Source organism: Haemorhous mexicanus, chromosome Z (genome assembly GCF_027477595.1).
Source record: "Haemorhous mexicanus isolate bHaeMex1 chromosome Z, bHaeMex1.pri, whole genome shotgun sequence".
Lineage (NCBI taxonomy): Eukaryota > Metazoa > Chordata > Aves > Passeriformes > Fringillidae > Haemorhous > Haemorhous mexicanus.
This window is the reverse complement of record NC_082381.1, coordinates 58,004,710-58,028,530: the sequence shown is the minus strand read 5'-3', so window position 1 is coordinate 58,028,530 and position 23,821 is coordinate 58,004,710. Positions and strand designations below refer to the sequence as shown.

The window sequence follows — 23,821 nt, the reverse complement described above, 5'->3', positions numbered from 1 at the left end:
GGCCCATCATCTTCCCCCCCCCCCAGATGCCCGGGGAGGGCTGCCCAGGTCTCTTCCTGGTAGCCAGCAGATAGCCAGGGGTGGGAGGGCTGCTGGCAAGCACCAGTTGCAAACAGACACTGTGCCCACCCTGCTGCTGTCTGCCTGCTCATCCCACCCTTTGGCAGAAGAAAGGGCTTAAAGGGTTTCTAGTATAATCAACAGCAAGAATCCTAGGAATCCACTGGGAGCAGGCTCAAACAGAAGGCAGATCTTCTGTGCTCAACATCTACAGGGTACAGAGCTACAGAGGAGTCTGTGAATGCAGTTCATAGTGGGAAGTATGCTGAAATAAAATCCAAGCGCATTTGGATATCTTTGGGTGGGAGGAGCGGACATTATTTTATTTTTTATTTGCCAAGGTAGGTGGTGGCATGCCAAATCCAGGGCAGAATGCAGATCTTTTCAGATTCTTAGAATTAAAACAATTTGCATTAATATAGTGGTTAGATTTCACTAGTTTTTGCTGTAGCTTTCCCAGTCAAGTCGGATTTGTATTTTGTAGTGGGTTTTTGGAGAGAAAACAACTCAAATAGGCTACCTCGCCATGCATCCCCAAATATTTTAAATCTGTGTATAACAATGTTTAAATTGCCACAGTGTTTACAATAAATATTACTTATATTTAAAATACTTTAATTTGCACGAATTTTTAACAACACTATTGTCAAGGTGACAATTATGAGTTCACCAACGCCAAATAACAAATCCAGCTTGAATTACACTAAGCACTTTTCCTTACTTTCCTTTAGCATAAATGTACTTTTTTAAAAAGTTAAACAAATAAATAAGTAAATAACCCAAATGTTTAATTTTGTAGATATCTGATGTATTTGAGTTGATTTGGCTTTACTAAACTTAGACATTATTTCAATCCTGATGTATGTTATGTGCTTCTTCACAAAGATAGGCCTCCCCAAAAGAAAATACCTACAAACCTTCCTTCTTCCCAAACTGTTTTACTCTTTGAGAGAATTTTATTGTTCCCTTTCATTGCTATTCAGGGTAAAAGCTCATAAAAATATTATGAAGCTCAGAGCATAATTGGGCAGAAGCACTTGCCAGTGAATAACATCTGCAGCAATGTGTATATGTACTTATATTACAGTAAACTTAAACCCACTCTATTTTTTTTTTTCTTTTTCATTGCCTGTTTCTAAATTCTTTGTTCCAAGTAAAGCACTAGGCAAATGTATAAACCACACAGGCTATGGTACAGTCATTGTTGCTGAGTGCAGTGCCAAATATAATTTCATCATTTAACTGAGGTTCATGCCAGGGTAAACTATTCTGTGTTAGATATCTGCAAAATGCTATTTGCTCTTTTTATTATTTTATTATTTTAAACTTATCTGTGCTCTTTGGGCTCTTTGTGTGTGTCTGGTTTTGGTGCTTACTGCCTGCGCATGAGATGTCCTAAGTCAAACTGCATTTGGAAAACAAGCAGAGACTATATAACACTTACTGTCCTCTCCCAGTCTGTCTCTTACAATAAAACATAACTGGAGTCGTCTTGTAATGAAAATTTTGTCAATAATGAGAGACAGTCCAATCCACAAGTATTTGGATAAGCACAATGTCTTTCTGTCTTTCTGTAAACAGAAATGAAGTAGTCATTTCTATTTGACTACCTTTATTTGTGGAGTTGGGTTCACTGTAACACAATCATAAAAAAAGAGAAGGAAAGAGAGCTGTTCTCCTATTAAAAATAAAGAAAAAGACTTGTAACAGAAGAGAGAGGATTACCACAATTTGTGGCAGACACAATAGAACATACAAACCCTTCTGAGCAAAGCATGTTGACCTAGCCAGTCCATATAACATTTTGTGCAGCCTTGGAAAATTACATGTTTAGAGAAAAAGAGTATAGACACATTAAAAAAATGCTTAGGGAAATGGGCTGCAACTGGAAATTTTGTGGTGCTGAGGTTTTTTCAGGACTGTGTTCCTCCCTCCTTCATTGACACCACCCAAGAGCTCAAGCTCTGACATTTTGCCAAGTATCTGACATACACCTACCCATCATCTAACTGTCAATTGTTCTCATGCTTATAATAAATAAAATGGATTTCAAAAATATTTTAGATCCTAAGATAACAGATCTTAAAAAGACTCTGACTGTAGTTTGTGCCTTTAATTCTCTCATGTTAATCTTCCTCTTATTGAATACATTGTCCTCTGGGAATTGGAGCTTTCTCTGTTTCCAGATTTCCCTCCGTTCTCTGCCAATTTTTTCTAGATTGAAACCATTTCACTAGACAATTACAACCATATGCATTAAAAGTATACATTTTCCTGAATTAACTAATAAAATATATAAAAAATACAGGTATTCTTTAAGAAAGTTTGTGTGTTCTCATGCAATATCACTCAAAAACTGTGTTGATCAGGGAGAAAAGACAAGGCAGCAGCCTTCTCTTAATAGAGGCACTGTACCTTGCAGTTCTGACCTAGGCATTTTGGTATTTTTCACTCAAGCCCAGATCAGATTCTGCATTGCACAGCTCTCATCTCATCACCCAGTCTCTCCAAAATCACCACCACCGTTCTGAGTTTGAATCTCCTCTGGACTGTCTCTCACAGCCTGAGGTGACCCCATTTCCTCATCTTACTGCTAACATGCCTATCTCCATATGTGTTTAGAACATCATTGTGTTCAGGGTGAAAGAATGGATTCAGGAGGTTTTGTTTTGCTCCAGATGAAAAAGGTTTGCAGGCAAAATTAAAAAAAAAAAAAAAGTAATAAAAGACAAGGAAAATTAACTCATAGAGGTCAGAACAGAAAGAAAACACTAATTTGCTATTTGTGGGCCTTTGAGAAAAAGCAGATGAAGGCTTCAAACTATAATTCTGTTTCACCATACCCCTAATCAGCTCCAATTCTTCTAGAGCATCAGACCTGAGTTGGGAACTGGTGAATGGAGGAGAAAATATATTCTCTATAAGAGAGCTGTCTTTCCTTAGCAGAATTCACTGCCTTAAACTGGCTCAGACAATGCATGTTTAATACAACTCTGGCAAAATTAGACCTCTTAATGAATTTTTATATTACATCTTTAAAAGTCTGCCAAACTGGTGAAGGGACTTTGTGGTGCTTCAAATAACACAAAATTCAAGAGAAAACAAAGATAACTGATAATTTGTATTGGAGCAATAAAGGTTTGAACAAGAGCAAAATAAATTAATCTTCCATTCCTTCCTTCTCTTCTCTTTAAAAATGTGTAAAGATAGAAAAGGATTTATGTTGTATAAAAATAAATACTTATAATTCCTTTTATTTTTTATTTGACACCCTCTACATTCAAAATGTATAATGTTGCCAGAACCACTTAACTTCTAACTATGTCATTTTGGAAGTAATTCCAGTGGAAAAGCCTTGTTAGATTTTTTTTCAATGTGCCTCATTTTCCTAAAAAGGGAAAATCCAACAGTCTGCCACATTGTTCAGAAATTTAAATAGCAGAAATCTACCTCTAATGTGCTAGTCCAGGACTACAAAATGAGAAAAAACCCAGATTAAATTTTCAACTAGAATTTGGGGGGAGGCAAAAAGTTTTTTGGCTGTCTCTTTTATTTAATGGCTTTTATTTTCCTGGTGGGATGTAACTCCATGTACTGAAGAGAGCTACATGCTAAAACATTATATAAACAACTTTTTTCAAGCTTTTGGTGTGCAGTCATTGCAAACTGATTCTCCTGCAAAGTGTAGCAACAGCTGGATGCTTCTAGAATCTTTATCAAGGTGCAGACCCAACCCTTTGCAGCGTTGAGAATCCTCAGACTTGATTCCATGAAAAAGACATAGGATGAATAAAGTAAAAGGAAATCAGGAAATGAAGACACCAGTGCTACCATGAAGAGTAAAAACTACTTCCCAAGAAACCCTGAGAGACACAAGAGTGGAATTCCATGTTTCCAGATTAAAGATAGTGATGTATGCTCTTTCTTTTTTTCAACATGCTATGTTACAGGATGTGAAGAAAAACAGAGTCTGTGTTTCAAGAATAATTTTTTAGCCAGGAAAAGAGGATGAATTTTGGTTAGTTACGTGCAGGCAGACAGGCCCTGATCATATATTCCCATATATTTGTGTCTTCAGATGTGAATCACTGTTAATCACCAACATGAGATGCTCTTCCCAGATACAGAAGTTAAAAGAGAATATTCCTTCCTTAGACTAATCAAAAAGATACATTGAAAAACTATTTCTATATGAATCAAAACTGGCCACCAGAAAAATGGATGGCAAGTATTTCAATTATATCTAAGAAAATGCATTTCCAGAAAAAAAATCCATGAATTTATTTTCCCCCTTTACATCCATCCAAAGTCATCCACTTTTTAGATGAAGCAGTTGGGATAGAGATCACTAATGCACAATCCAGTTTAAACTGCAGAAAACAATCCTGCTAATTTAATTGCATATGTCATAGAAACAGTTAGTGAGAAGCCAGGAAATTCACAGCATCCCCTACCATTAAAAGAAAAAAAAAAAACTGGTGAGATTTTATCTTTCCCTAATAAATTTCAGTTAAGGCTTGAGGCAGCCCAAGAGAATTCATTCATGTTTTGCATGTGGCTGAACTGATCAAAATCCGAGAAGGGAATAAGCTTAAACAAAGGACTGCACAATAAATATATGTGCAGTCAGCTTTGTATTACCCTTGGTTATCTCATCTGAACTAGTCAGTGCCTAGTGCCACATGAGTAATAAGCAAGCTTCACTATTCTCCTGAGCTCTACTCTTTCTGTTACTTCTTATTCATTCATTTTTCTGAACAGAAATTTTAAATTGCTGTGTATTTTCTATGTCTTTGTTTTTACACAGGCTGTTCCATTTTATACCCATCTACATTCCCCAGGATGACTGAAACAGCTGTTTCCTTCCCAGTGTTACTTTCATTAGTTTCATTCTGGTTTAAAGTCTGCTGGCAGACTGCTTCAGCAGTTAGAGGAATCTCATTCTCAGTCCTAGTTACTGTCCAGTTTAGTTTTCCTGAAAGTTGAATGGAGCCTTTTGCACCAGATAAAAGTGGAGGGCTGAATTTTGTCTGTGCTGTTGAAGGATTGCTGTGCATTATAAGCCTTATTCTCATTCTTCCTAAATCAAGGCTAAGTCCACACAGGTCAAAGAAGGTAAAGAAAGACAGGCAAGAGAAACAGGACCTCAGCATATAATTTTTCCTCTTCAACATCAAAAACAGTGAGTCAGTTCCCCAGTGTTACGAAAGAGATGGTGTGAAAATGAATAATGTTGGTGTGATGCACAGCACAGTCACATCACATGTGCTGAGAAAAACAGAAGAGGGAAAGTGGCAGCCAGCTGCCACTGCCAGACAGATTCATTCCAAGGGCTGCACATCTGGATCCTGCAGCTGCCAAACTCATACTGATTGATTGCTTCCAATCCTGGAGTAATCAGAGGTTAAGCAACAGAAGCAGCACCATCCCAGTGCAATCAGAAAAGATATAGTAACTATTACTCATCAGTAAAAAACTATTTTGGTTGTTTTCTCCACATCCATAAGATGTTTACTAACATGTGTGTATCCAAACCTCTAGAACAGAGAATGGTGAAAGGTGTTTTTCAGTGGCCATTCTCTCAAGTATCACATCTGTCCTTAGCATAGCAACGCTATGCATGATCATGCTTTCTGGTTCAGAGAAAATGAGCCCTTATTCTCTGACTGGCATAACTCCCTTGTTAGAGCTGGGTTGAACACGTTCCCTCTCTTCCCTCTCTCTTTCCCTCTCCTTCTACTAATTTTCTTGTGTCCTATACCCCTGCTTATTTCCAATTAAAAATCAACATTTTTCAACAGAGGCAATTGCTTCCCATACAAGTAAAATCTAAAATAAATAGTAAAGGTGAGATTTTTTTTTTCCCCCCAAAGTTCAATTTAATCAAAAACTTAAGCAAAATAAACAGCGAAATGCATTCTTTGAAAGCGACACAATTTTTAGTATATTCAGAATAACTTTTGATTCATAATGCAGTGAAATCTGAATCAGACCATCAGAATGATTTTGCAGTTTTTTCCAATGTACACTTATGCTACTATTTCAGAGCAGTTAGAGACATTATATATGAGCTTTTTTAGGTTTCTATTTTCTTTCTTACATCAGTACAGTTGCTTAAAAATATATATTAATCACATCTGCTGACCATAAACATATTTTTAATAAAGAGTATGCATTTCAGCAATTTAAATATGCACACTGAAATGTTGATTTATTTTTCTTCCCAGCCAGATAAGAAATACACAAGTGTTCTGAGTGTGACTAAAAGGCACTCATACCAGTGAATTGTAAAAGTCTGAAAGTGCTATGCATCCTTTCAACTGGGGTACATCTTTCATTACCCTGAACAGTCAGAAGTCTCATCTAGGAATCAACAGCAAAGACACAACTCCTGTGAGGTGGATAAAGGTAATTTTGAATCCTATCTCTGAACTTTACTGATTTTACAGTAAAGATTTACGGTAATTTTCAAATTACTCATATCCTATCAGCAATTCCCAGCTATCAGTAAAACCCAGCTATCAGTAATTCCCAGACTACATTTTAGTGTTCCAATATTTCTCTGTGATGTTGCAACTGCAAGATCCTACTCAAAGGATTACAACTGTTCCATCTGAATGTCCTTATAATCTTTGCAATGATACTACTTTGTGTCATTATGTCCACATCACATGTACTGGATAAAATGAAACATTTTTGAGTATCATTTACAAACTGTCTACAGTGGGAAGTAGACAGAAGCATATGTAAATATTCAGGATGGCAGTATTAAATTAGAAGCAGTACAATGTATTTGAGTCATAGAATCATAGAATATGCAGAGCTGGAAGGGACCCCCAAGGATCATTGGGTCCAAATCCTGGCCCTGTGCAGGACAGCCCCAAGGATCTCAGCCCTACCACGTGCCTAGGAGCATTGTCCAAATGCTTCTTGAATGCAGACAGGCTAGTGCTGTGACCACTTGCCTGACTTAAAATGTGCTCTGTAGTGAATCAGTGTCCAAGCTATGAAAATAATACTAAGTACAGACAGAAAATTTAAAGACATATGCAAGTAGAAATGTAGAAATAGTTTCAGGCTACTTTATTTACTTGTGTGGTTTGCTCAATTCATTTCATTTCACTGGACACTATGATTTCCAGTATCCAAAAGGATGATTAACCATTTTTATCTTCACCACATGCACTTGAGGCAGGGAAGAACTATCCTGATTTAAAGACAAAGATTTATAAACTAAGTGAATTGCATCAGATCAACCCCTGTATATGGCACAAGATGGGATTTTTATGATGTCTTCAGAATCTTAGCTCAACAAGTTGGCTAGACTGGAAAACCATATTTTAATATTTCAGAGAGTTTCTTCTTGGTTGTTTGGATGTTAATTTTAGCCACATTCAGGTTGTTGATCCACAGCTTTATGAAGAATTGGTGGAGAGAATGAAAACTTCTGCTTTGTGTGTCTAAAGGTGTTTTCTAATATTTCTGGTTTAAAATCTGTAAATCCTGGGGTGCGCAATGCTAATTTTTATTCCAGTTTTACTAGAGGAGGACTTAGAATGAATGACCACTTCACAAATTGTGTAATCAGAAAACAGTGTAGAAGTGCCATGAAATACTGCACCAAAGTGGGTTCTGTTTGCTGCTGGACTACTTGTGCACTGGATTGAGGAGCCTAAACGTGAGATTGGCTATGGCAGCTAAAGTCATGCAGAAGGAAGTCATATGAGTTACTTAATCATAGCTGCTAGGACTGAGATATTCCATAAGCTATGTGAACATAGGAGATTATGTGTGCCAATGCCTTTGCCCATGGCTGGGAGGTGCTTTTTTGACTGATCAAAGATCCTCAAGCAGTCAGGACTGCAAAACCATCGGCTAAAGTACCCCCACTTATTTCTAAACCATGAGTTCTTGTAAAGAAACATCCAGGACCAAGCATCCTTAAAGAACAGACTAGAATTGTCCCAGGGGTATCACTTTTCAATTCTTGGTGCTCATACTGTAAGCCAGAGCTATTTTATTAATCAGGCCAAAACTATTTGCTTTCTTTATCTCTTACCAGACATCTGTAAAAGATGTGACCCTTTGAAAAGTTAAAGGACCAGAGAAGTCAATATTGAGGATCTCCAGCAGCTTTTTCAAAGCAATAAAAGACACCTCTGAGCAAATATTCACAGTATGATATGAATAACGACAGAAATTAATAGAGTGAAAAGCAGTAATGACCAAAATTCCATTAGATGCTGTAGCCTTACACCAAATACTCTTAGCTACCTTTCTCAAAAACACAACATGAAGCAAAATGTAGCTAGTCAGTCTCCATGTTTCCTGTCTTATTCAAAGGCCACCTGCTTGATGCCTCTGATTAACAGCACTTCTTCCCTGCATCGATGTTATGTTCTTTCCTTCTACTTCTTCCTTCTGATATTTGCTAGCGTCTATGTCCCTTTTGCTGCATAAAAATCATAAAAATTGAGATTATTTTGAAGATGTGATCACCAAAGTAGAAATTGTCACCTGGATTTAGTTATCTTATGTAAAGGCCATGTCTGGTCTTCACGGGTCATGAATCACCCATTGTACATGTCTCTTAAGCAGAATTTGACCCAGTGAATGTAACAAGGAGCTTTCATTTTGTCTTTTTTTTTTGTTTGTTTCATTAATTACATAGTGGAATTTATGACTTTTCCCACAAAATACATCTCAAATTTTGTTTATGGTCAGAAGAATAACTGTAGAAATTATGTGTATGCAACAGAAATGCACTATATTTGCATTGAGTTACATGTGCTTTGTGTTTTGAACAAAAATAGACTTTTTTCTTCTCTTTATTTCACAGAAACTGATCCATCTAGGAGACAATAAGCTCGTTTGTTTCATGATTCTTTCATTATCAACACAGTTGTTAAGTGTTTACAGTTGCAGATCTTTATTTAATACAGAAAAATGAATGAAATTAGTCAGAAAAAAAAAATCCAGCTTACATTCCAATTTCTCTTCAATATCCAGCGACTATTTTTCAGTTACGTCTTTTATATTTGGCTAGAAATCACATGCACATTAAACAGTAAAACTTACCTTATGGTTTATGATAAGAATGTGGAAGAAGATTTAAGAGAGAGAATAAGCCTACTTTATAAATGGAAGAAAGAACAGTTTTAACAATATTTCTTTTCAGAGCAAACCCTGTATTTTACCAGAATTTAGTGAGGACATTTTAGGATGTTCTTATTACTCTTTTAAATCTCTTGGACTATCAACAGTGTTCTTGGCCTATTAATTTAATCCAGCTGTAGAAACTAATTTTATACTTGTTACCCATCAGTATCTTCAGGCAGGAAGATTGAACCAAAAACATGGTGTGGAAAATCAATGGCTCTGTTTTAACAATACAATTTGCAGTGCAAAATTCACATCCTATTTCTTCAGCAGGGGAGGGATTTTGGACTGGCTGAAAAGGACATCTGAACTGAAACAAATTTCCTTGCTGTTCAACACTCATAGAATGAACACACATTAAAAAAATCTAACACTGATTGCTTATTAGTTCACCAACTTGCTTTCGTATTTATTTTTCTCCTAGTTGACTTTATTTCTGTCATTACTCCCTTTATCAAGGTTTGTTGCCTGGAATGCAGGCATAGCAGATCAACCAGTACTACATCTCCAATTTATTATCAATTTTACCTGTAGCAAGAGATAATCTTGCTGGTATAAAGCTTGCAAAAAGGTTGGAGTATCAAACATTTTTAGACCTTCAGCATCTATTTATTTGTTGGTTTGCATTTTCTCAAAACTCCCCTTAAAATTAGGAAAAATTTATTCCTATTGGATTTGTATTATCCCAATCCTGTTTCCAAGGACAATTTCATGGTTCAGGAGGTTTTTTGTTGGTTGAAGAGTGTGTATTAAACCTCACAAAAGCCCAAACAAGCAAGAAAATCAAACTCATGGTAACTGGAGGACAATAGAGAGAAATCCTTTTTATGCAAGGCTCCAAGCATGTGTTATACTAACATTTCTCCCAAAAAAATAACATGAGCTTTTTATTGCTAATTATGAAGTGTCCAGGAAACGCATTTTTCCTTGTCCAAAGCGAGAGTTTTCTGGAGATTTTCTGTGTCTTAAAAGCCTCCAGCACATGTTGCAGGGAGTGTGATTTTTGGTTTCACTGTACCTTTCAACAAAACTGGCTAGGTATGTATTAATACATGCCTTGAGGAATGTAAACAGCACATCTATTTCCTTTGCAATCTGAGAATTAACTAAAAAAGAAATAAACCATCCTTCAAGTGGGAAGATGGCTAGATGTTTATTTGAAAGTAATATCTTCAGGGAACATTATGCATATACAGCTTTCCATTCTTAAGTCAAATACTCTCCCACTTTAAATGCATGTGGATAGAGCCCAAAATTTAATGACTACTTGAATCAAAGTAGCATTAAATTTTGGGGGTTTCCTCTTTTGATTGCAAATTAAATGTGATGGTAGAAATGTGCTCCTTAATTGTAACTTTTGTAACTTGTAATTCATGTGGGGTTTTGATAAACCAGTTTCCATGGTGTGGGACCAGTTTAAGGCCAGCAGCACCTCTGCCAGCATTTGGTCTTCAATCCAGTATTTAGCTTGGCTAAGTGCTAATAGGTGTAGTTCTGTTTGCCAGTTGACAAGCTTGCATTTCACAAGCAGTAACAGTAGAGAGAAAAAAACAACGAACCAACCTCAACCAACCAACTAAAGAAAAGCCTTTTCCAAGAAAAGAGAGATTAAACTCCCCTTTAAAGTGAAAACAGTCATTAAAGCAAATCTGTGTATTGGAACTTTTTTCCCTGCATTTTTAAGAGGGAAGAGTTTTAGACTTACCTATATTCAACAATAACAGACTGAAAAATACTTGATTTCTTTCCTAACAAGAGAAAGATATAAGCCATATTTATTAGAATGACAAATAGACTTTGTATTCTCTTTTCTTGTTACATTCCAACCAAGTAATCATGTGTAGGAACATTAGCTGTAACTAGGAACTTCACCAAAACCAACAAAAAATTACTTGCATTTGGTTTTTCTTCATATATTTTCATGAATGGGACTGGTTTAATGAGTCTTAAACAAAAATTTGCTGGAAGGAAGCTTAAAGACAACTCTCTGAATAATAGATTAGGTTTAGCAATCCCATTTATAAATTTGTTCATTCTTCCCTCAGCATTACAGAAAATAGCAGCTCACTTTGCTTTTCTTTTAATTTAGAGACTTCTAATTAGTAACCAATTTAGTTGTTTGGGCAGCAAAATAACAGCTTGATTAAAAATGTTATAAGCATGTTCAGAACAATTTGTGATGAAATACATTATTCCTCCACATGTTCAGAACAATACTTAGAGGTTAACTCTATGCTTTCACAATCATAAATGTGGACCTCAGTTTCTCTGTGACAGGTTTAAACACAGTATTAGCTACATGTTCTTCCTAAATATCTACTAATTACTAAATGTCTCCTCAATATCTACTAAACAACAGCCAGTGAATCTACTTAGCAGATTTTTTATCAGTCTTAAAGTATATTAACTCTTACATCATGACTATCAGGTGAAAAACCCCACTGTTCAGAAACCATGGACTGTATAGAACTATCCTTATGTAGGCACAATATTTTTTGGGGTATTTGAATGTGTAAAAATTAATAATATGAAATAGCAGAATAGTGAGCTTTAGAAAGAATAAATCAAGCTCCTATACCTGTAAAAATTGTGAGAATGGCTTGATTACTTGAAGAACAAATACTATATTTGTATTTGTTTAAATATTATTTTGCATATGTCTCTAATTTTCTTACTTTATATTAGGACTTTTTGAAAGTGATGGTTTCTCTTTTGATTTATGAAGCCTGAAATGAAGTTTTTTAATAGTCAAAATATGTCTATTAGTTTTTTCTATGGTATTAACAATATGTAAAAATCAACAAATTGAAGACACTGTCCGAGTACTATTAGGTTTTATGATTTCACTGCATCTTTAGGTTTTAAAAGCTGAAAATCCTGAAAATAATTTTCATAACTTGCATTTTTTATTAATCAGTGATGTAATTATGCATTACAATGACCTACTATATTTATATATCTCTGAAATGTATTTCTAATAGATAATTCTATGAGAAAGGAAGAGAGAAGTGAGTTTGGGTTCAGATTTTATTCTTTTTATTTTATTATCAAGGGATATTTATTTTAGGAAGGACAATTGTGGTTTGAAACCTGACCATATATTGCCAGTTTTCCCACAGAAATAATTTGAATGTAATGACTCTTGATTATTTAGATTAAGAGAGAGTAATTCTCAGATGAATGCTGAAAACTGTCAAATTTCAAGGGTTTTCAAAATAAATGCTGGAAGAACAACACTGCCCAGATATTAAGAAAGTCTTTTAAAATCCTGTGAAATTCCCATCCAGATTTGTCAGACACTTGATGTAGATTTACATTTTACCAACATTGCTAACATTTAATTCTTCTGGTATGGGCTTCAGAATAATTAATGTGCACCTGAATAGAGAAGAAAGAGCTGTGGTGTTGAGTCAGGCTTGATGCCATGTTCACAATCACTTCTGCAACAGCAGCAAATGATAGTCTGATTTAGTTCCCAAGAGAAGGAAAAAAAAGAATAGCAAAGCTCTGAAAACTGTATTTCACAAATTTCACCCTCTGTTTCCATGTCAATTCCATCAACATCAAATTTGGATCCAAATTCTTCTGAAGTAATCAGACTGGTTTTCCACCCAGCGATATTTCTGAAATTCGAATGGTAGTGTCAGCTACTCCTGGTCATTCTGTAGCACGAGTATGCAAGTCACAAATATTATGCAAGTTTGTCATCTCTACTAGTGTTGCACCTTTGAGTGGTACTCTCCCCTCCCATGGGTTGGAAGGGACCCATCAGGTGGAAGCTTGTACTGTCAGTACCACCTATGTCATAAGAGCTTTCTCTGGCTACAGCATTGCACACTAGACTGCCTAAGGCTTGTTTACCTCTGGGTGTGAAATTCTGTAGAGTGAAATAGCAAATTTCATATATACTCATGTTGAATGTCCTTCTGACGGTGGCTTGTTTGTCCATAGACACAGTTATTAGTTTAACAAATTGTGGGCAAGTATCCCACAAAATCATCAGCTTGTTTCAAGTTGACTATGGACCTGTCTACTGCACTCCTAAAACCAGTAGTTCTTTTTATTTTGCACTGTTTAAGTACGTGAAATCCACTAAACACACAGCAAAATAGCAAAATATAGTTAGCATGCATGCACAAGTTTCCTTTTTCTTTTTTTTTTTTTTTTTAATTAAGCACTCAGACCTACTTCAAACATAGCACAAATATGCAAGTCAACTTTATGATTAATAGCTTCAGACTCAAATGTGCTTTTATTTTTGGTCTTCATGGAGAATCTACTATTTCCACTGAGATTTTTTCAACAACTTTAGCTGTATTTAAAGTTAATGAGCTTTTTCAATTAAAGCTTCAGATATTTAGCCTTTGGATAACATTTAGATGAACCAGGGTGTATCTAATTATGTTGGGTGAATTCTTAAGAGGCTCTGCATATACTTCATTCATAGCAAGCACATTTTATGTTGTGGGCACGTACTGGACTTCAATCTAGACTGAATGCAAATCACCCTTGTGAAAACAGTGTTACCAACAGGTCTGAGAGTTCGAGGAATGACTGCACTAGCAAATGCCCTTGAGAATGTACAACATCAACCATTCTGAGTGGCAGAGAAACCAGGACTGCCATCAGGGTAAAAACTTAACAAAGAAAAGAAGGCTGGGTAAGGATTTAAGAACATTGTCTAAACTGGGCAAAACATGTCAGAACAGCATATTGAAATCTCACTGCTTGCTTATAGAAACTAGCAGCAAAACCAACAAAGGAATTTAACTAAAACCCCCAATAGTTTAACATAATAAAAAAGAGGGTGGGGGGAAACTGTGTAGTTTTCAAATTCTGTACTTTGGTTCAGATGTAACGTGGAGGAAACACAGCTTTACACACTGGATTCCTGGGAAATGATATCTTCTGCTTGGGGAGTCCTTTGTTTCTAATCACTCCACCAGACTCCTGGGTGCAGAAGTTATCACACAAGATCGATAGTCAGACTAGACTAGAAGACTGGCACATGAAATTAAGTTGTTGACTTTTATTCAGGGCAGACATTTAAACTGTCTCATGTGTAACTTTTACAACCCTGAGATCACCTATAGTGTCCCATTCTTGAGTCACCACTAGCACAAAAAGGCGGCCTTACATCTATAAAACATCAAATGTGAGGATATTTGCTGGAGCAAAGGGCTTGCCACAAGGAAAGACTAAGATAAATACCTATCTAAGCAAATAATAAATAGTATTAAACTAGAAAGTTAATCTCCAAACTGGGATTTTTAAGATTTTGATCCTAGGGACCTAAGTTGAGCAATCGCCTGTGTATTCAGTTCAGGTTTCTGTTACATTCTAATGCATGGCTGTCCAATTGTATAGTGTAGAAATGCCTTCAAATAACAACATTCCAAAACCCCAGCTCCCTTCTGTAAGTCTGTGTTTTAAACACAAAATTTCTATGTATCTTTATCTAATTTTCCACATGCATGGTTTTCTCAGCTCTACTCTGTGTCTCTTTGCAGGTTGTTTAGTTTGGTTAGATAGACTTAGCACACTCAGGGGAGTCTCTGACTTGTCTGGGCAAACTTTTTGTTGGGGCAACCTGTCAGTATAAAAAGGGAAATGAGTTGCAGTTGTTTATCCTCCATGGAGAAATGCTGATAAAAGCATATTATTTTCTGTCTTTATCAAATTTTCTGAAGTTGACCACAGGCTGCAAAACTGATAAATAGATTCAACAGCTAAGACAGACCAAGAAACAGATCAATAAAGAACTACCACTAAAGATCCTGATCTCATTTGTCTCTTCCATCCAACCCTGCTTTAGCAAAGCACTAGAGAAGCTGTACTAGGATACAGTTCTGAAGTCAGCACTTGTAAGACAGCTTTCTGATACTATGAATGATTAAAGAAGAAATTGCTGTCTTGTGACTGAAGCCTCTGTCTAAATCAGAACAAAACTGACAGCTGTTTCTTCAAGATTATTCTAACAATATATCTGATCCAAAAAGAAAATGCCACTTTTCTCATCAGCAAATGTTGCATTGAAGTGGAAATGTAGCAAAATTCCAAATGAACTTGCCAAAAATTGTGAGGGCAAAGGTATTTGCCTTAGGAAGAAAAATATCCACCATGTTCTCAGCACTGGAGCGTAAAATGGCTGTTTTCCTTCCATCTGAATTTCCTGTGGTTTCTGTTTTGTTTTAGTAAAAACAAGGCAGAAAAAATCTTGGAGGCTAAAAAACCACACTTTCATATTATTTCTTTTTTGAAGATACTTTGTACGTAGCATAATCCAGATCCAGGGTCACACTTCCTCTCTTTATCCGTGGAATAGCAGAGGCTGTGTCACTAGCGCTGACTTTTCATTGCTAGGTAGCAAAGCCAGTTTTGCTTGGCAGACACGGTCACAACTAAGTCATCTTCAGGGACTGCCTCAATGCACAGGAGATGTATTTGCCATACAAAGCCCCATCCTGGACAGTTAATCCAAAGGCAGCACTTGAGTGCACACTGGGTGCTGGAGCCGGGCTTGGGCGTTGGAAGGGAATGTCTCACACTAAACCATATTTGAGAAGCCACAGTCTTCATTGGTATTTATAGTCGTAATCACTGATTTGGCCTTTTGAAATGCTTCGTGTGACTTGAATGCTTTTTGTAGCTACTTGGCTTTAACTGCACTGGAAGCAAAAATACATTAAAACAGTAAGCCCAGTTGGAGCTACAAAAAAATTGAAAAAGGTGCTTTCAGAACTTACCAAGATACCTTTGTCACTGGTTTTTGGGCTCCTGTCCCAATGACTTCAGCTTGAAAGCATTAAAATGAGTTCCTTATACATGCTTTGCAGGTGAGGGTTTTTTTTGAGCTTTAATTTGCTGCTTGATTTGCCCCGGGATTTTCAGGTGTTGCATGAGGGAGTAAAGAACAGAAAGTACCTCAGTTCTTGGTTGTCAGCCATTGGATGATGGCCACAGCATTATTAAACCATCCAAGCATGCTGGGTCTCAACCACAAAATTTAATTTTCCCTACTGCAGGGACTAATCAACTACCAGAGGCACTAAGTCCTAAGGAGACTGTTTTTTATCTTTTTTTTCTCTTTCAAAGACTGAAACACAGTTAATTTTACAGTTTTGTCTATCCTCAGGCTTACAAACAATGACAGAATCGCAGCTTGATGAGAAGCAGATAAAAATTAGAAATTATGCTTATGCTATGACATAAATTAAAGAAAGATGAAAGGTTTAAATAATTAACAGCACCTCTACAAGTCAGATAGAAAGACCCCAGATTCCCTTAAGTAAAGGAAAATAAAAGGACAGAAAGGGGAATAAAGCAGGCTGAGCACTATCTGCAGCTACTTCTTGCTTCATGTGAAACTGAGAAAGAAGGTTGGTTCTTAGTGTGATTGTTCATTTCCACAAAACCACCTCCTCCGCAAACTGAATTCACATTTTCAAGTCTTCAGAAGGCATTTATAGTAAACGCACATTTGTACCTCAAATTTGGTATTCCAATGAACTGTTTGTCATGGATTCATGGCATAATAGTCCTTTAGCTTTTTAAGCAGTTGCTAAAATACTGTTTTTTTCAGGAAATCTGCGTGTATGTTCTCCACCCTAGAAATGTGACTAGGCAATTGAACCATTTTTATTTCATTTACTGAGAAGTATAGGGTTTCATCCAAAGAAGGGAAATCTATGAGGGAAGTAAAGACAGCAAGGAAAGGAAAGAAATACTGCAGCTCAGCACAACCTTAATATTAATCTACATTGTTTTTAATCATAGAAACTGTTTCTTGGAGTTCTTCCAGGAAAGGGGAGCAGTGGGGAAACTCCACAGTGAAATAATGATACCTTAAAATCTACCAGTACTGAAGATAAAGGCTGTACTATGCACATGTTAAATTTATCAGAAAAAGATGGTTGTGAGGAGCAGTTCACATGACTAAGAGAGAATTCTTTGAAAATGACGGCTATTCAGGCTTTATAAGAAACATTAGCTTAAAAGAAATTTGGAAATAGAAGAAAGTTCCAACCAAAGAAAACAATTATAAATATTCCTAATTGCCTGGAAATAATTTGTCATACAAAATTGGACTGAGATACATTTATACAAAAGCTTCAGATGCGTTGATGTTGTAATGCCTTTTAAGAGCCCAGAATATTTTTTCACAGAGTGTTCCAATAACACATTGCAGAAAAGGATATGACTTTCACTTTTATCTTCTGTCTCCCTTCCTCACTCCATTCTCCTCTACTTTTTTCACTTCACTTCTCCCTTTTCTTTTTAATTTTTTTTTTTATTTTGCAGGGCAGGGGGGAGTATAAAATGACTGGAAGACACAGTGAGTGCTACTTGGTGTATTTTATTATTTCAGGAATTCATTCCAAGATGAGCTGCAATTACATCTAAAACTTAAGAATAATGGGCTATTGACATGTATATAGTTTTAGAAATATAAGGCCTCATTTTCTCAGCTGGAATTTCCCCACAATGTGCATTTGCATCACATTAGAGATGCTCTTTCTTAAAAGACCATAGCGTATTCAGACATTTTGACATTATCTGGGTCACAGGCAACATTTAAAAGCAATAGCCCTACATCTACTGTGAATCTCTTAGAAGCACACACAATGCATTAGTGGAAATGAGGGGAAAACTGAGAGGTTTTCCATATTAAGCTATAGTTTATGACATACCTGCTTGCACCAGACATTAATCTGCAGGAGATAGATTGTCATGGTCATGGTCCCCTGCTCTACTCCAATTGCACATACATTACCTAAATTGAAATCTGCACTTCTTCACACCATGTGCAGTTTGATGTGACCTAGAAATGGTAGGATGTGTAAACTAGCAGTTTTCATGGTGCATATAATCATCTTCCATGTATTTACCTACATATACAGCAGCTGCAAGTTTTTTCTTCTGGCTTAACAATGAGGACTTTATTTTCCCTTAGCTTAGCTGAGGTCTAGCTAGTTTGTCAGGCTCAAATTTGCATGGCAGTGGTTAAGGATATAAGGAACTCAGTACCTTTCTTGTTCCCAGAAGTGCTTAAGACATAACAAGAAAGGAATGCAGAAGTTTTTCACCTGTTACAATTGTTTTATAAAGCCCTTACAATGTATTCTTTGTCATCTTCCAAGAATGGGTCATTTATGATGGTAATGCTTATACAAGTGTGTTTCATGAATAGAAAGATCTGTGTAATTGGTGTGGTAATACAAGTGAAAACCCATGGAGGTTGCACAAGATGTATTTAACTTTCTAATTCACCACTTGCAATATTTCCAGATATCAGATGTTTAATTTGTCCATCATTGACATATTCCATTCTAAATGAAAAGGACTCCAAATTACTACTACCCAAATGTAATTATATGAGATATTAAAGCCAGAGTAAAATATGGAGTGTTCTTCCTTTCTCTTTTCATGTCTAAAAAAATATTTTCATGTCTAAAATATTTTCATGTCTAAAAAAATATTTCTTCCCACTCCCTCTTCCATCACCACCACAAATTTTACCTTTTCAAATTCCCCTTTTTTAATGCTATTCCTCTCCTTCCTTCTTAAAAATCGGGCACCACCTTTGTTGTCTCTTGGCTCTTGACTTTTTCTAATCCTGGCCAATCCCTAGCACACAATAGATCTTTCCTTTCACTTTTTTCGCTGCCTTCAGTTGTTTTTTTCAGCCTGTCCTCTCTTCCTGTTTCCTGTTCATTCTACTGTATCCCTTTCTAACCAGAAAACCACAACTGTCAGTCCCTCCACATCTCTCTTTCCTCTTCTTGTGACTGAACCCTGGATTTTCTTTGATAAACCAGTCCTTCTTAGTCACCTGTCCCCACCTCTCCTACACCATCTGGCAGAATGATATCAATCTTGCATTCCTGTGCTTGACTTTCCAGCTCTAGTTTCTCCAGAGCTATTGAGCCAACAACCATCACAAAAAAAGCTTCTTAGTAGAACCACAGAAATATGTCCAATAGCAGGTGGCAATCCCCTCCTTGACTTCTGGAAAAAAAGAAAACCCTAAAATCAGAGGCCCTGCAAGGAAGCTCTAAGGAGGACATGCCAGAAGACTGAAGCTTGTCATTCTTTCAGGTGGGGAAGGAGGTTAGATAGGATCTGGAGAAAGGACAATTTGGGGTGTCCTTTTCCATGTCTCAGTGTCAGGAACTATCACTTTTCTTCCAACCTCTGCCGGAAAGTTCAACTACCTCTCCCTTGTGTTTGGAACAAACCTAGGCAAAGGAATGTGCTCTTCTTCTGGGGAAAGGATCTGTTGACTCCTAGGACAGCAGAGAGGGAAGACTTGTTTACATACCACATTGGGTTCCCTGCTCCACCAACACGTGAGGAACTGCATCACAGTTTTCTTTCCACAAGGCAGAACAACTGTTACAGGTCTCTCTCTCCTAAGTGGAGAAGGTGTGGAAAAGTGGGAACAGATGGAACAGTATTATTTTTTTTCACAGCAAATAGGCAGTTCTTTTCTTTTCCCCAGATTTAGCTAGCTGGCAACCACTGTTCTTGTGAACAAGCATTCTTGCTAACACATCTGATTCCTATGCTGTGTCCCATTAGACAAGATGAAGTGGTTTCACGTTGCTCCACCATGAAATGCCAACACTTAGGCTGCCAGGTTATGCTAGGAAGCACAAACTGTCTCTGTTTTTCATCACATTTTCTTGCAGGTGAAGACAATACCTGGTGCTCCACACAGGGCTGGGAGACAATACAATTTCTATGTGATTCTATTAGCAGTACTACTCACCCCAATGCCTTTGTGATGGAAATTAACCCCTTTAAAGAAGTTATTGACATTTTAAACATGATTTTGTGGATTTAGCACATGACAATTAGTGTTTTAAATAGAAATTGTGGCTTAAAATATGTGAGAAACAAAAAGACTCAAAGAAGGAAAAATTCAAGGAATTGTGTGTTAGTGACTAAAACCAGCAGGGAATGAAGCAGGAAGTGACAGTGGTGATTAAACAGAGACTAGATATAGAAATTAAAATGCTTTTATCTTAGTAAAATCCTTTTTTCAGATTGAGAAAGAAAAGAAAATATTTTATCATTGTTTTTAGGACTTTCAAAACTTGAAATGAAGTAGAAAGATCTGTTCATAAAATGTATAAAATACAAATTGGAGGGAAATTCTTTTGAAGCTATATGACCCCTTGTGTAAAGAGAAATTCTCAAATATTCCTGGGATGAAGAGATATCCCAAACACACAGAAAGGTTTTAAATTGCTGATAAGCAGCAATAGCAGATTATTTTGGCAATTGTAAGGCAGATAAATAAATATTTTAATATTTTTGTAGCATAAGCAAATTGGGAAATTAATATGCTCTGACAAAACAGAGCCTGAGGTGTTTGTCACCTGTACTGTCTCATGTGGCAGAATAGAAAAGTTCTGATCGAGATTAAGCAACACATCACCAAAGATCTCTGAGGATGATAGTGTGACCTGTCTGCTGTCTGCTTTGTGCCTGAATCAGTGCTCTAGGAAATATGCACCATTCCTTCATGTAATTTTGCTCCAGGAACAGGTCTTCTTGTGTTTAGCATATGAACAACTCTTCCTTTTTGGTCTAATAATTATTTCTTATGATCAGGAGTTTTCCAAGTCCCTTCTGCCCTCAGAGTTGACAAAATTTTACTGGCAATTTGGAGCTCACTTCTGCTGGCTTTGCTTGATTTTCCTTTCTTCCTTAGCCCCTTCAGTGCTTAGTCTCATAGTGACTGGGGCATTTTCTCTGCAACAATCAGTTATTGCTTCTTTTAAAAGTAGAAGCTGTTTGCTATATGTGGAAATCAAAAATGATGTCCTGACCATTCCTTAAGCATATTTATAATGCAAAACTCCTGGTAACATGGTTTAGGGCACAGTAAATCAAAGCCAAAACTGCTACAATAGGTAGAATTTAGGCAGAGGTATTCTGGCTATGATTAAGTGCTACTAAGACAATCACTTGAATCTGGTTACATTATAGTTTGAAAATAGAAATTTTCACTTGTGCAAATGCAGATGCAACTGATGTGGGACTAAGTATTCTAATTGTTGACAAACACATCTTTTATAGGCAGACGCAATTCAGAAAAACTAAACAAAAAATATTTTCCACAAGAATGTACCTGTCTCAGTGAAATTGTAAATACAGGATGTTGTTTGTTCTTTGAAAAAAAATGGAAATACCTCCAATGAAAAACAAAACTTTGATAGGCTGGTCATTTACCTGATAAAAGGAGACATTTACCTGATGAAGGGAGCTGTGGGAACTCAAATCATGTCCCCCTCATAACAACTCAGCTGTCGGAATCACAAGCAGTGGACGGTTTCCAAACCAGTTCTACTGAGATGTAAAACAAGAAAATGTTGGGGGAACAAGAAGATAAACTTAGTTCCTGAGAAACAGGCAAGGGAGTTGGCTTATTCTTTTCTGTGATAATATCTCAAAGATACTGCTGACTGAGTTATTAAAATCCTGTGTATCTTCAGAAGTCTAAAAGTATGCATCAACTAAAATGGAAAAATTAGCAATTATCGATACGCCAATATTTTTTCATTGAAAACTATGGAATAACTGACAAATTTCCAATACACGTGATCTTTATTCTAACATTTTGCCAAGAAATTATAAAAAATAACTTGAAAATCACATTCTATTTTGTATAAACTGTAACCACAAATTGGAAGTGCTGATACTTTAAGACCATGTTCTAACAGCTTTGTCTGGATGGGATATTTCATTAGCATTACAGACATCACCAAATCTTGTAAGCTTGTCATCATTTTGAAAAAAGTATTGCAGAAAATTATTTGCAAACCCAGTAAAATCACTCTTTGCATTACAAAGTCAGCACCAGTCTAAGGGTTTGCAGTGTAGTAAAATATCTGCAGATATTTCAGCTGAGGAGAATGACAGGCCTTCCTACAAACCATAATCCTGCAAGTCCTTACTGTCCAGAGTCAAAAACCTACTGCATTCTTCCATGGGGACTTCATGCTTCCCATCTGAGATGGCCTTAAAATGAGCTGCCAAGGAAGAATCAAGCGAAGGTACACATAGAAGGTACATATCTGTATCTGTATCCACATGTCTAAATCCATACACCTGTGGCTGCACAATCACACAACATACATAGAGAGAGAGAGTACAGCTTGTTCTTTGGAAAATACCCTGTGGCTTCTCATTTCAGCATTTGATTCCACAGCAGTAGCACTCCTGGAACTGCAAAGAGTTACAGGTTGCAGTCTATTGCAGGTAAAAGCAACTCTCTAAAATCATCCTTGTAAGAATTCCCAGGTAAAGAGTTGTGAAACCATGTCTGATCACCTTTTCTCTGCTCTATAAAGGATTGCAAAGAAAAACCACATTATTTATATGCTATTATACCACGTTATTTACATGCTATTTCTCATACACAACAGAAAAAAATCTTTGAGCTTTACAATTGTTGGCCAAATAGGGAGCAGAAAACTTAGGAGACTAGTAGACAAATAATTAACACTGGTGGACTTAATTGCTGAAATTATTCCCCAGGGGCAGCTTGCAAGTAGTAGCTGCTTAGACCTTAAACAGCAAAATGGGAAACTGCTTTTACTGATCTTATTGAATGATAGATGAGCGTAAAAATCCATCAGTGTAAGAGTGTGCAGCAAATCAGTGTACAGACAAGTTGTCTAAAAATTCCCTTCTCAAGAAATACTATGCATTTCCTTAAACCCCTTCTAGTGCAGGGGGATTTGATTTCCACTCATCTATTCAACACCAACTTAATCACTGCAAAAACAACAAAAAGGCACAAACAGGAATCCTGAATAACTATAAGGTGCATTTCAATGCACTTTTATAAATAAATCATATTTGGATCTAAACAAAAGCAAAGACAGCATCTCAGCCACACTACATAGAGTCATAAGATGAATATTTATACTTACAAGTGCTGGTCTGACTGATTAAATGAGACCAAAAATGAAGCATAAAGAACTATAATTTCAAAATAGGTATGTCATATCCTTCTTTAACAGTAAAATTATTAGTCCAATATGATTGTCTACATAAGGTCATTCACAAAATGGTGAAATACAAAGTAGATATTCCAGTCTGCTCCATATTCCGGAACTGATTTCCTACAGAGTCTTTTTTTAGCTGATAACATTTTAAAATTAGATCCCTAAGAGAAGATTATATCTGCCAGACTCTGTAAGTACTGCACACAAGGTCTTCTTTAAATTGTATTACAGAAGAGGAACAAAACCAGATGGAAACATGAAAATAGGTCTGTAGTTTTTTTTTAAAAAAAAATGTTAAAGACTTAGTTTATAACTTACATTTGCAGGACTAACATCAGAAGAAGTCTTCAGCCAAATATGATGACTTGGGCCCAGACAGTTTCAGCTGAGCAGAAAGACAGTGATCTGGAACAAGAAATGGAACCAGGCTGGACCACCAAGCTTGGAGTATGCTGGTAAACCACAGCCAGAACTGGATCAGACAGAGGATGCCAGGCTACAGTTAAGAGAGAGGCACCAATAGGTGTGCTTAGGATGTGAGTTTGTTAGATATAGAATCATGATTAAGTTTGAGACCAGAA

General features: G+C 36.5%; 2 long non-coding RNA genes across 4 annotated transcripts in view; one reads left to right on the top strand and one right to left on the bottom strand.

Annotated features, from left to right (window-relative positions):
- LOC132322261 (uncharacterized) overlaps positions 1-23,821 on the top strand; it is a 36,482-nt gene that overhangs the window by 9,285 nt on the left and 3,376 nt on the right. For 2 of the 3 annotated variants that reach the window (XR_009485062.1, XR_009485063.1), the window contains one exon: positions 23,567-23,776. This is a non-coding gene — a long non-coding RNA (uncharacterized LOC132322261). Of the gene's footprint in view, positions 1-6,287; positions 6,469-23,566; positions 23,777-23,821 lie in introns of all 3 variants that reach the window. The other variant, XR_009485061.1, reaches the window with a different exon arrangement.
- LOC132322262 (uncharacterized) lies at positions 19,540-23,691 on the bottom strand. The gene is made up of 3 exons (XR_009485064.1): positions 23,559-23,691; positions 21,481-21,576; positions 19,540-19,631 (listed from the first exon to the last, which is right to left on the bottom strand). It is a non-coding gene; the product is annotated as an uncharacterized LOC132322262 (long non-coding RNA).